The 10,169-nt window shown below is 44.3% G+C and overlaps 2 long non-coding RNA genes across 2 annotated transcripts; one reads left to right on the top strand and one right to left on the bottom strand.

Annotated features, from left to right (window-relative positions):
* Positions 1–2,435: 2,435 nt before the first annotated feature.
* Positions 2,436–7,667, bottom strand: LOC123280269 (uncharacterized). The gene is made up of 2 exons (XR_011497328.1): positions 7,510–7,667; positions 2,436–4,179 (listed from the first exon to the last, which is right to left on the bottom strand). It is a non-coding gene; the product is annotated as an uncharacterized lncRNA (long non-coding RNA).
* On the top strand, positions 6,588–8,368 carry LOC123280268 (uncharacterized). The gene is made up of 3 exons (XR_006519062.2): positions 6,588–7,252; positions 7,665–7,912; positions 8,124–8,368. It is a non-coding gene; the product is annotated as an uncharacterized lncRNA (long non-coding RNA).
* The last annotated feature ends 1,801 nt before the right edge of the window (positions 8,369–10,169 follow it).

Below are 10,169 nucleotides of genomic sequence, written 5' to 3'. Positions count from 1 at the left end.
AGGATAGAAATCAAGAGAGACAACAATGGGAGTAAAAAAGGAAAAGTCTACTAGCTTGTGCACAGGGGAGGCACAAGCGATCCGGTGGAAAAGGAAAGCGGCAGGTGACCGGCTCATTAGGGAGCAGGATTGCGGCGCTTTTATTAGGCAGAGGCTGGGGAGGAGGGCCGGTCAGGACATGTGGAGGCGGGGCTTTCCTCGCGCCTGCGCCGACCTTCCACTTGCCGCCTGTGCGGCAGGATCATTAGCACGCTAGCTCTCCACCCCTGGGTGTGATTCTTACTATGGAAATTGGGCTAGGGTCACCTTCAGACAGCTCCTGGGTGCTAGGGCCTTGCGTGAGCCTGGGAAAACCCTGAGGCTGTGGAATGTGGATCTTGGTGGTCTCGATGTGATTCTCCTAGCCTGCCGACTGGTTAGGGGCCTTATCTTGAGGGGCCAGGGCCTTGCAGACGACCCTGTCTCCTTAGGCTGGTTCCTGTCTGATCCCTGCCTTATGCTTTCTATCCTCAATTTCAGCTTTCCACAGACAACACTTCCAACTATTTTTAATGTTTCTTGTAGTATTTGTGTCCCTTTTTCAAAATAACCAGCTGAAATGCTGTTTCTTGATTCTGATCACCTTTAAATGTTCACTGTTCTCATGCTGTCGACGCGGAGAATGTAGATCTACCCACCTTCCCACATGTACATGGACCATCCTACCTCCCAAGAAATCTATGTTACTTTAAAAAATAATAAATGGACTTTCATTGCTTATATTATTATGGCTATGTAAATATTATTCACATTGTGCTATGTAATGAACTAAAAGTACATTCTCTTCTCATACAATTTTGCTTTTTCTGGAGTTTTTTCTTTAATTTTTGTATACTTCTAAGAACCCATCCCCAGACTCTTACACAGATGTTCTACACATCAGGCACTGTATCAGTTGCATTTGGATGTCTGACCGCTTCTCATACAAATTTTCAACCCTTCGCTGCCCCTTTCCTGCCCCCCCCCCCCCCCCGCCTCCGCCCCACCCCGCCCCACCCTTTTAGATTTTCCCGGTCCTCTGATTCCTGAGGCTTTTCTGAGGTTCCACAGCTATAGAAGCAGCAACCTCAGGAGAACTGCTTAATGGAGAAGGTGCATGGTGCAGCTGCCTATGGCTTCGAGGGACTCCAGATGTGCTCTTTGGGGTAGATGCGCTAAGGGATGGCGGGTGGTCTCTGATGCCACCTGGACAGTCGTTTCCGCAATTTTTGCTGGGCTCTGCCTCTTTCCCTTCCTTCATCCTCTCTGGCTACCTTTCCCACTCCCTGCATCCTGAGGAATCCCTTTTTATGGTGTGTGTCTCAGATAACGTGCATGCAGTGACTCAACAAGTTTTTCCTTTGCCCTGGGTCACCCACAGTGAGCTTTCTATTTTTCAGTTCATTTTCCTGTGACATTACTTCCTGAGACAATCATTGCTGACCAGTATAGCTGATGCCCTGCTGGGGACAACAGGAAGTCCAGGGAGTGGCAGAAGGAACAATAAGTTGCCTTATGGAGCTGTGCTGACTTCTTCCCCGTCTCCGTGCTCCATCCCAGCTTGGTGTTCACCTTATCAGAATTTCTCTCCGCTGTTTCTCACTATCCAGAAGTTCATGTTTGAAGGTGGATTGTGGATTCCTTCTCATCTGACACTCATGACTAAGATGAAGAAATAGAGCCCATGGTGTCCTTGCCAGTGTCACCACGGGACACATACCAGTATCTCACCATCTATGAAGGGTCCCCAGCTCCATGCAGCCCAGCCTCGCACCCTCTGTGTGGCATTTCCCTCTAATTCCGTATTTCTCGCCCCGACAGCCCTTTTGTTCCCAGTAGGCTTGAAAATGTATAGCAGCCAGTTGTTTGCTCTGTGACCTCCAGGTGTCTGCCCACCACCAGCAGGCAGTGGGTCTACGGGGCGGCAAATGGCTTTGAATTTTTGAAACTGTAGTTTCTGTTTTAACCAGACTTTAAGGCAAAAATGTAACAAGATATCAAATCTATCACTTTTTCGAATTGAAGACACTTCTCCCTCCCTCGTTCCCTCCCTCTGTTATTAGCTTGACAATGCTTTATCCCTTATGTACGCGAGGGATCAGAGGCTGGGCAAACCACACCGCTCTCATCATTAAACTCGTTTCCAGATCTGTTTGAAAATGTGATGAATGTGTGAATTTCTTACTAATTTACTTTTACTTAAATTAGTGTCATATACTTTTATATCTTTTTGTTAATACTTTAGATAATTTTGCAAAATGTGACAGAAGCAGAGAATCATATAATAAACTCATTTACTCATTTAAAAGTTAACTCAGGCCAATCCCATTTCAGCTGTACCTCACTCATTCCCTGACTCCACATTATTTTGAAGCAAATCTCAGACATGATATAATTGTAACTCTACATTGTTGCTCTAAAATATAAAGGTATCTCTTTATTTAAACTTTATAATAAGTGGTATTATATAATAATATAAATATAATATTTATAATACCGTTATCACAAAATTAATAATTTTTGCTATTGTCAAATATGTCTTTGGTGTGCAAATTTCCCTAATCGTCTCATAAACAAACGCTTTTTGTTTTACAGTTTATTGTTTGAATCAGGATCATAATGAGGCCAATGCTTAGCAATGAGTCAATAATGCCTTTTAAGTTCTCTTTCCATCTACGCTTTACCCCTTTCTTTTTCATCCTTCTTTGCAGTTTATCCGTTGACACAACCAGGTCATCTGTACAGTAGAGTTTCCCAGTCTGGGTTTTGCCACTGGCACCTGTTTTGTCATTGGACATACTTATGTGTCCCTGTGTTTCCCGTGAGTTGGTAGTTAAATTCGGAGGCTTGTGCAGCTTAGATCTGCATCCTGATATGGGTCACGCTGCAGCCTCTCTGCATGGGAGTGCTCCCATTGGCATCCTCATCAACAGGAGCCAGAGGGGAGGTGTGTACAGACTTGGGAAAGGATATGCTGTTTTTTTCTCTCCTCTCCCACTTAACCGACATTCATAGATTCTTTGGGATTTGCTATCTCTGTACTTTTTGGACTAAACTTTTGGATATATTTTTTCCTCCCGTAAGACACTAAGGAGATTAAATTTATGAGCTCATTTCAGTAAAATCAGAATTCCTAAACCCAAGACCCCCCATTCCAGCAGAAACTGTCCCAGCAGCAAGCGGTTCCTCCATCTGACTTCCAGTGACCACAATAAGCGCACAGGGGCTGTGCTCTTCAGGAGACGTGTTCAAGGAAGAAGTCTTTAGCCGCAGTTTTCTCAAAGTTTAACATGATCCATTTATCCTTCCATTGTCCACAAATGTTTATGTAACTTAGTCCATGTAGATCGTCTGGACAAAATGACTGTGAAGGTCAGTGCAATTTGGTCCCCCACTGTTTGCATGTAGAGCCCACATCTCCTCTGGGTTGACGCCCCCCGGCCCCCGGCCTCAACCAGCGTCCGGTCCTGTATATTAGCCAACGCCCAACTAATGCCAGTGCAAAGGTGCCCACATGAAGATCACAGGGGCAGGATGGATAAAGTCCAGTCGGGTTCTTAGGAAAGAAAGGTCACAGCCGGGGACAAAGCCTACACCGAGACAGTGGGATTTGGGAAGACCCTCCAGGAGAGAGTGGATTTTGACAAAAAGAGATAGCAGGGACTGTGGTGGGGGCAGAGGATCTAGCAGGACAAAGGCAGAGGCGGGAAACAGTGGCCATGTTCAGGCTGACCACAGGAAGAAGCGTCTAACCATGGTTCTCAGTTTGGCTGCCGTTAGAATCACCTGAGAGCTGCAAAAAATCCAGAGGCCCGGCTTTCCCTAGACCATTGACTCAGAGTCTCTGGGATGGGGGCTAGGTATCTGGTGCATTTTAAAAGTTCCTCCAGGTAATTTTAAGGGGCAGGTAGGGAGCTTGGCAGGCGGCGCTGGAAAGGGGGTGCCGTCCCGTTGTGGAGGGCTGTGTCTGGTGAAGTGAGGGGTTGGCCGTGCGTAGCTGGGTCACTCTCATTGGTAGCTGGCCACGGAGGAAGTCATCCCAGGACCACAGCACAACAGAGTGCTAGAAACTCTCAGAGATCATCTGACTCAACCTTTCTCTTTTGATCCTATGTTCTTATTACACAAGTAAGGAAAGAACGGAGGCTTGAGGTCATGGATCTAAACAAGAAAAATAAATACAGAATGAAAACCAGAAAGGACCCTGTCCCCCTTCCCCATTCCACCCCCACCCCCTGCGAAGGTTACCATTGAAAACCATCCAGTCCTTCTCTTTTCCTGACCTCTCTTTATATATTTACATTCTTATGTGTGGGTAAGGATTTTAGTTCGCATACTACAGAGAAAGAAATATGACATTTATTTTCTGTCCCTAAACAAATGTAATCTGTTCTAAACTCCATCCCACTGGGCTGATGGGAAATTCCATTCCAGGGGATACTGGGGTTTCCTCTTACACACTTACACCATCAGGTCTAATTTTAGAAGTCTTATGCCTTCCAGAACATTCTAGGAGGGCTCTCTATTTTTACTTCATGCTGATCTATCCTGACAGACTCATTGCCCCAGTCTGTATCTCCCTTGAAGACAAGCAACACTGAAGTTTTTAGGGGCAAATGTGGGCATAAGAGTCCTTCACAACAACTCTCAAAGCCACCACTCTTAGGCTGCAGGCCCCCCAGCCCCTGCGCACCCCAGTTCAGCTCCTGTCTGGGTGCTGCATGGAAGCGGCGTCCAGATGTCATCTCACAGACACCCCCAAGGAGAGCATTTTTTCTTTTAGGTGGGCTAAATGACACCTCTTTCTTCAGGTTTCAGCAGTTTTTGCTCCTTAAACTTGAAATATTTTCCTCTGGTCCCACCCCTTTTGGGTCAATCCAGTAAAATTCCTCTCTTGAGTCTAGGTTCTCGTATAAGAGCCTGGAGGGTGCTGTCTTTTGGGTTGGGATGCTGAACGCCTCGGTCCCCAGGTAGTATGGATGCTGAGCTGGCAGACAACAGTTTTGCCATGGGATCAACTGTGGCATGGAGCCGAAAGCAGGCCAGGAGGTCAGGTGGAAAGTGTAGCAGGCAGACACAGAGAGGGATGGTGAGAGCCTAGATGAGGTACAGCTAATCCCTGAGTCCACCTGGCTATGACCAAGTCAAAGAGACAGCAAACACCAAGTTCATGATCTGCAGACTTCAGCATCAAGGCACCCAACAAACAGGTGGACAGGGAGACGGGGCAGAGACATCACGTGGACACAACATCCAGATTTGAAGCTTCCTCCCCACGAGCCCCACATCATGAAGACCCAATAAGCTTCTTTACACACCCAAAGTCATCTTGTAGAGAAACAGAGAAAGTGGGTGGAACTCTGGGACACTAGTATTTTTACCTAGAGCCATTGAGCCAAACTGATGGACTGTTTAAATTAATTGCATCAGTGTAGGCTATTAGTGACTAGATTGGGATGAGTTTTTTAAAATATAATTTTTTCCCTGGCCCCGTGGCCAAGTGGTTAAGTTCGCGCGCTCTGCTGCAGGCGGCCCAGTGTTTCGTTGGTTCGAATCCTGGGCGCGGACATGGCACTGCTCATCAAACCACGCTGAGGCAGCATCCCACATACCACAACTAGAAGGGCCCACAACGAAGAATACACAACTATGTACCGGGGGGCTTTGGGGAGAAAAAGGAAAAAAATAAAATCTTTAAAAAAAATATATATATATATATATAATTTTTTCCTGCTACACAGTGAGTGAGAGTTAGACAAAGACCAGATCACATTTTAGAATAAAGAAACATTTCCTCTGGACATCTGAATTATAATGCAAGTACTTTTGTGAGCTTCTTCATTGGCATTTCACTAGCAATAGTGTCATTTAATATATTTTCAATTACTTGTGTTTCCTCTCCTACTAATTTCCTGTTCATACATTTGTCCATTTGCCTTTTGGGCTTTGATCTTTTTCTTCTTTATTTGGAGGATCTCTTTACATATGTGGAATCTAACACTTATTTTACATACATAAGGATGGGACCCAGGGGAGTGTGGTAACTTTCACAGGGTCAGAGCACTGGATAAAGAGTCATAGCTATAAAGTACCATCCATGTTGGCCCCTAAGTTACAACCTAAGTGCGTCTGTCAGTACTCATCTATTGTGAATAAAAAATTAGAAAATGGAGGTAAAATACTTGATACCTAAATAGGGCTATATAAACATGATAGATTGTGATCATTTATTTGTACAACACTGCATTTATTCAGCAAATTTTTATTGAGGTATATGTTCAGAGCACTGAGATAGGGAATAAAGGTACAAAGGCAAGAAAAACAGAGATGGTCCCCATAGAGCTTATAGACTAGCACGAGAAAAATGGTTTTCAGACCACTACACCAATCCACGCACAATCACAAACCATAGAATTTGTTAGGAGGAAGGACATACAGTACTGTGGATGCACATAATGGTGGCTCTGATCGTCAAGGAAGGCTTCCTTGAGAAATGGCATTTGAGTTGAGGTCTGAAGAATGAACAGCCTTCACTTAGGGGGGGAGAGATGAGGCAGAGCATTCTTGGCTATGGGAACTGCTTATGCAAAGGCCCTGTGCAGGAGGGAGAATTACTCACTCAAAGAATAGAATAAGGCCCAGCATGGTGGGAACATAGACTTGGGAGGTAGGTGATGAGGGGGTGGAAAGATGCCTGAGACAATGCTGGCAAGGTGTAGGCAGGAGCTAGATCATACAGCGCCTTGGATACGTACAAAAGCACTTGCCATTTCTTGCAACGCACCTGGATATCGTGAACAAGCCCTCAAGGACATAAAGCGTCTCTCTTCTCCCCTGACGACCCGCCCTCTCTTACCCTTCCTGCAGGAGAAGCACTGCCAAGAAGTTTTTTGTAAATGGTATCCTCACTGCTCCTTTCCAGAACCTGGAAAGCCTGCTGCATTCCACTCATCTACTGGTCCCATCAGAGCTGAAAATACACTCTGTTCCTTTTGGGGACTTGGGAGTCCACACCCATGTTGTTGGCCTGAAACAAAATGCATTCACTCCCTGACTCCTGCTGCGAGAATCCACGCTCTCACCCTTTGCTTTTTCTTTCCGTTTTCCACACTTCACTCTTATTGAAAGAGAATTCTCTATTTTTCCTTTTTTAAAGTTTACTTTCAAGAAAAGGACTGAAAATCTTCCTTATCAAAGACTGGATACTGTTATGATGTGAAACCTCTAAAGAAAGGTAAACTTTCAGTTAAAGAAATACCCTACCTGCCGTGGCCTCTGTAATCAAGCTGAGTTATTCTGTTCTGGGGAAAGAAGGAAGGGCCTTTGCTTACACCTGACATCTTCTCCTCCTACACAGATGTGTGTGTGAGTGTGTGTGTGTGTGTGTGCGTGTGTGTGTGAGAGAGAGAGAGAGAAAATAGCTGATTAATTTCAAAATCAGTTACATTATTAGGCTCCATTGATCATGTTACAGGATTTTTTGTTACTCACCAGTATCTCTTCAGACACAGGGGAAGAGTGCTTCTCTTCATCTCGGAAGTTAGGTGTGGCAGAGTGACTCGCTTTGGCCAATGACGTGTGCGTGGAGACGGCACGTGATAGCACCGTGGTTGACTCTCTGGACTGTTCTTTCCCTGCTGCTACAGTCCTGGATGCGTGTGCTGAGACGGAAGTGAGAGAATATCGGAGAAGCCTGGCTTGCTCGGCTCAGCCAGCTTACGGAAAACAGCTGTCCCGAGGATCTGCCCATACTCACGGAGGATGTACGTGAGGGAGATAAAATCTGATACAGTCAACCTACTGAGATTTGGGGTTGTCTGTTCCTGCAGCGTCGCCTAGCCTCTTCTGACTAATACGTTTGCTCATTTAGGAACTCAGAAGCCTCACTGTGCAGGTATAAATTTTATGTGTGTATGTGGTATGGGGTATGTATGTGTGTTTGAGAGATAAAAAGAGAGAATTGATTTATGGTGAGAGTTTGATTTTAGAATAAGAGACAAGTTCCTTACCTACTTGATTTTTAGCTGGAGATTTCACAGACAGATGTATAAGTGCATTTAAACAAGTACATGGCTTATATGAGTGTTTATTTATGCACATTACAGAACATATTCTCCGGGCTGGCCCCGTGGCCTCGTGGTTAAGTTCATGCACTCCGCTGCAGGCAGCGTTTCGTTGGTTCGAATCTTGGGCACGGACATAGCACTGCTCATCAAACGATGCTGAGGCAGCGTCCCACATGCCACAACTAGAAGGACCCACAACGAAGAATATACAACTATGTACCGGGGGGCTTTGGGGAGAAAAAGGAAAAAAATAAAATCTTAAATAAATAAATAAATAAAACATATTCCCATGTCTGGCATATAAATGTATTATGGTCACTCTATTGTCTTCTGCAATCCACCAATAATATTAAAAGGAAACTTGAGCTAAGTAGTCAATTAAAAGCTCAAGGTGATCCTGCATCTTTAAGATATATTGCAGATTACCTAGTAAATTGTGGACAATGTGCACTGTACATTCATACCACAACATAAGCAGAGGCCAGAGCTAGCCTTAGTTTTTTATGTTTCCTGAGTTTTCTTGATTGCAGTCTGATCCTTCACGTTGTTCCAACATGGAGTGATTTTTAAAGGAGAATTTAATTTAATATAAGTCTGAATATCCTTTGGAATGCTAGAAAGTGGCATTACTGCAGCAAGCCTAATGAAAAACACAAGTTCCGGGGACCAATTTGTGGTCAGAGCCAGCATTCCAACCCTGCTCTCTGGCGGCTGCTAGTACTCCATCGTGTTCCTTTTCCCAGCCCTTTGCTATTCTAGTTAAGGATGTCAGGGGCTGTGGCCCACATGGCATGCTAAGCAGGCCCCTACAGCTCAAGTGCAAAGACTTTGAACTCATAAAACATACCACCGCCACCACCATCGCCACCACCACCATCACCACCAGATGGACGTCTCAGAGGATTTCCTATTAATGTCCCGGCAGAAAGAAGTGCACTTATTTTAAAATGTCCTACAAGTGCACATAGATATATTTTCATATATATTCAAGACAAAGAACGCAGCACCTTCCTGAAGAAAACTCACACAATCAGGCTGAGGCTGATTCACTCACATGTTTTATCACCGGTGTGGAATGCCAGTAACAAGGGCAATCATTTGTTTGTGAATTCACGGAAGACTGGACTTTTACACTGGAAAGGGGCTTCCTAATGAATAGCAATGGGGAGACTTGCTGTGTATTAGCATATTTTATCTGCCCTTGTTTTGAAATTAAACAGAGTTGTGGTTCAAAAGGGAAGGCCCAGATTGCCACTGGGTTAGCTTTTTAGAAAAGTGGCATTTGGAATGAGGCTTAACTATGTGGGCAAATTCTAAAGTTAACTGTTACGATCCCCAGGCTTGCACAGGACATTTTCCCCTCTTCGTGTGATCACAGAATTTCCGAGTCCCCGTTATTCTCTCCTAAGGGCTACTCATTCTTGGATACAATGCCTCTCTGTTTTGTCTGAAGTTGCTTAAATATAACTCAGGAGAATTCTGAGCTGTAGAAAAGGTTAACCTGCAAAGAGCAAATAAATTTTACTCAATGTGGATTTATTGAACATATACTTTGTGTCTAAGGCTATTCCAAGCACTTTCGGGGCAAAGATGGGCGAATATGTGAGTAATTTGAAAAGCCTCTTGAAGGAATACTTCATAGGGGTTCTCCATCAGCCTGGAGGGGGCAGGAAATAGATAAATGGGTAGACAGATATAGATTGGTGAATAAGACAATAAGGTAAAAATTAAAGAAGTATGTCATTAAGACCAATGAGTATTCTAGAAATTCTAAGAAGAAAGTGATGGGCATGAACTGGAATATTCAGGGAAGATTTCAAGAGGAGAGATGAGTCTTCATTGAAATTTGAAAGTTTGGGTATATAAGGGGCAGGCATTGTGGAACTGGGAGGCACGAAGTTATTAAGCGTAGTAATTAAGTGTGTAGGCTCTGTATAGTCAAAGTATAATTTTCTAAAAGTTAAAAGCATGACTCTCATAAAAATATGTACTGTGAACCTTTCAAAGATCCACTTAGCTCATTAATAAGGGAATCAATGGCATCATAAAGACGACCTAACAGAATCAAGGAAAACTCAAAGTATA

The sequence above is a fragment of the Equus asinus genome, chromosome 23, assembly GCF_041296235.1.
Source record: "Equus asinus isolate D_3611 breed Donkey chromosome 23, EquAss-T2T_v2, whole genome shotgun sequence".
NCBI classification, from domain to species: domain Eukaryota; kingdom Metazoa; phylum Chordata; class Mammalia; order Perissodactyla; family Equidae; genus Equus; species Equus asinus.
Note: the sequence above shows the minus strand (reverse complement) of the source record. Positions and strands in the feature narration are given on the sequence as shown.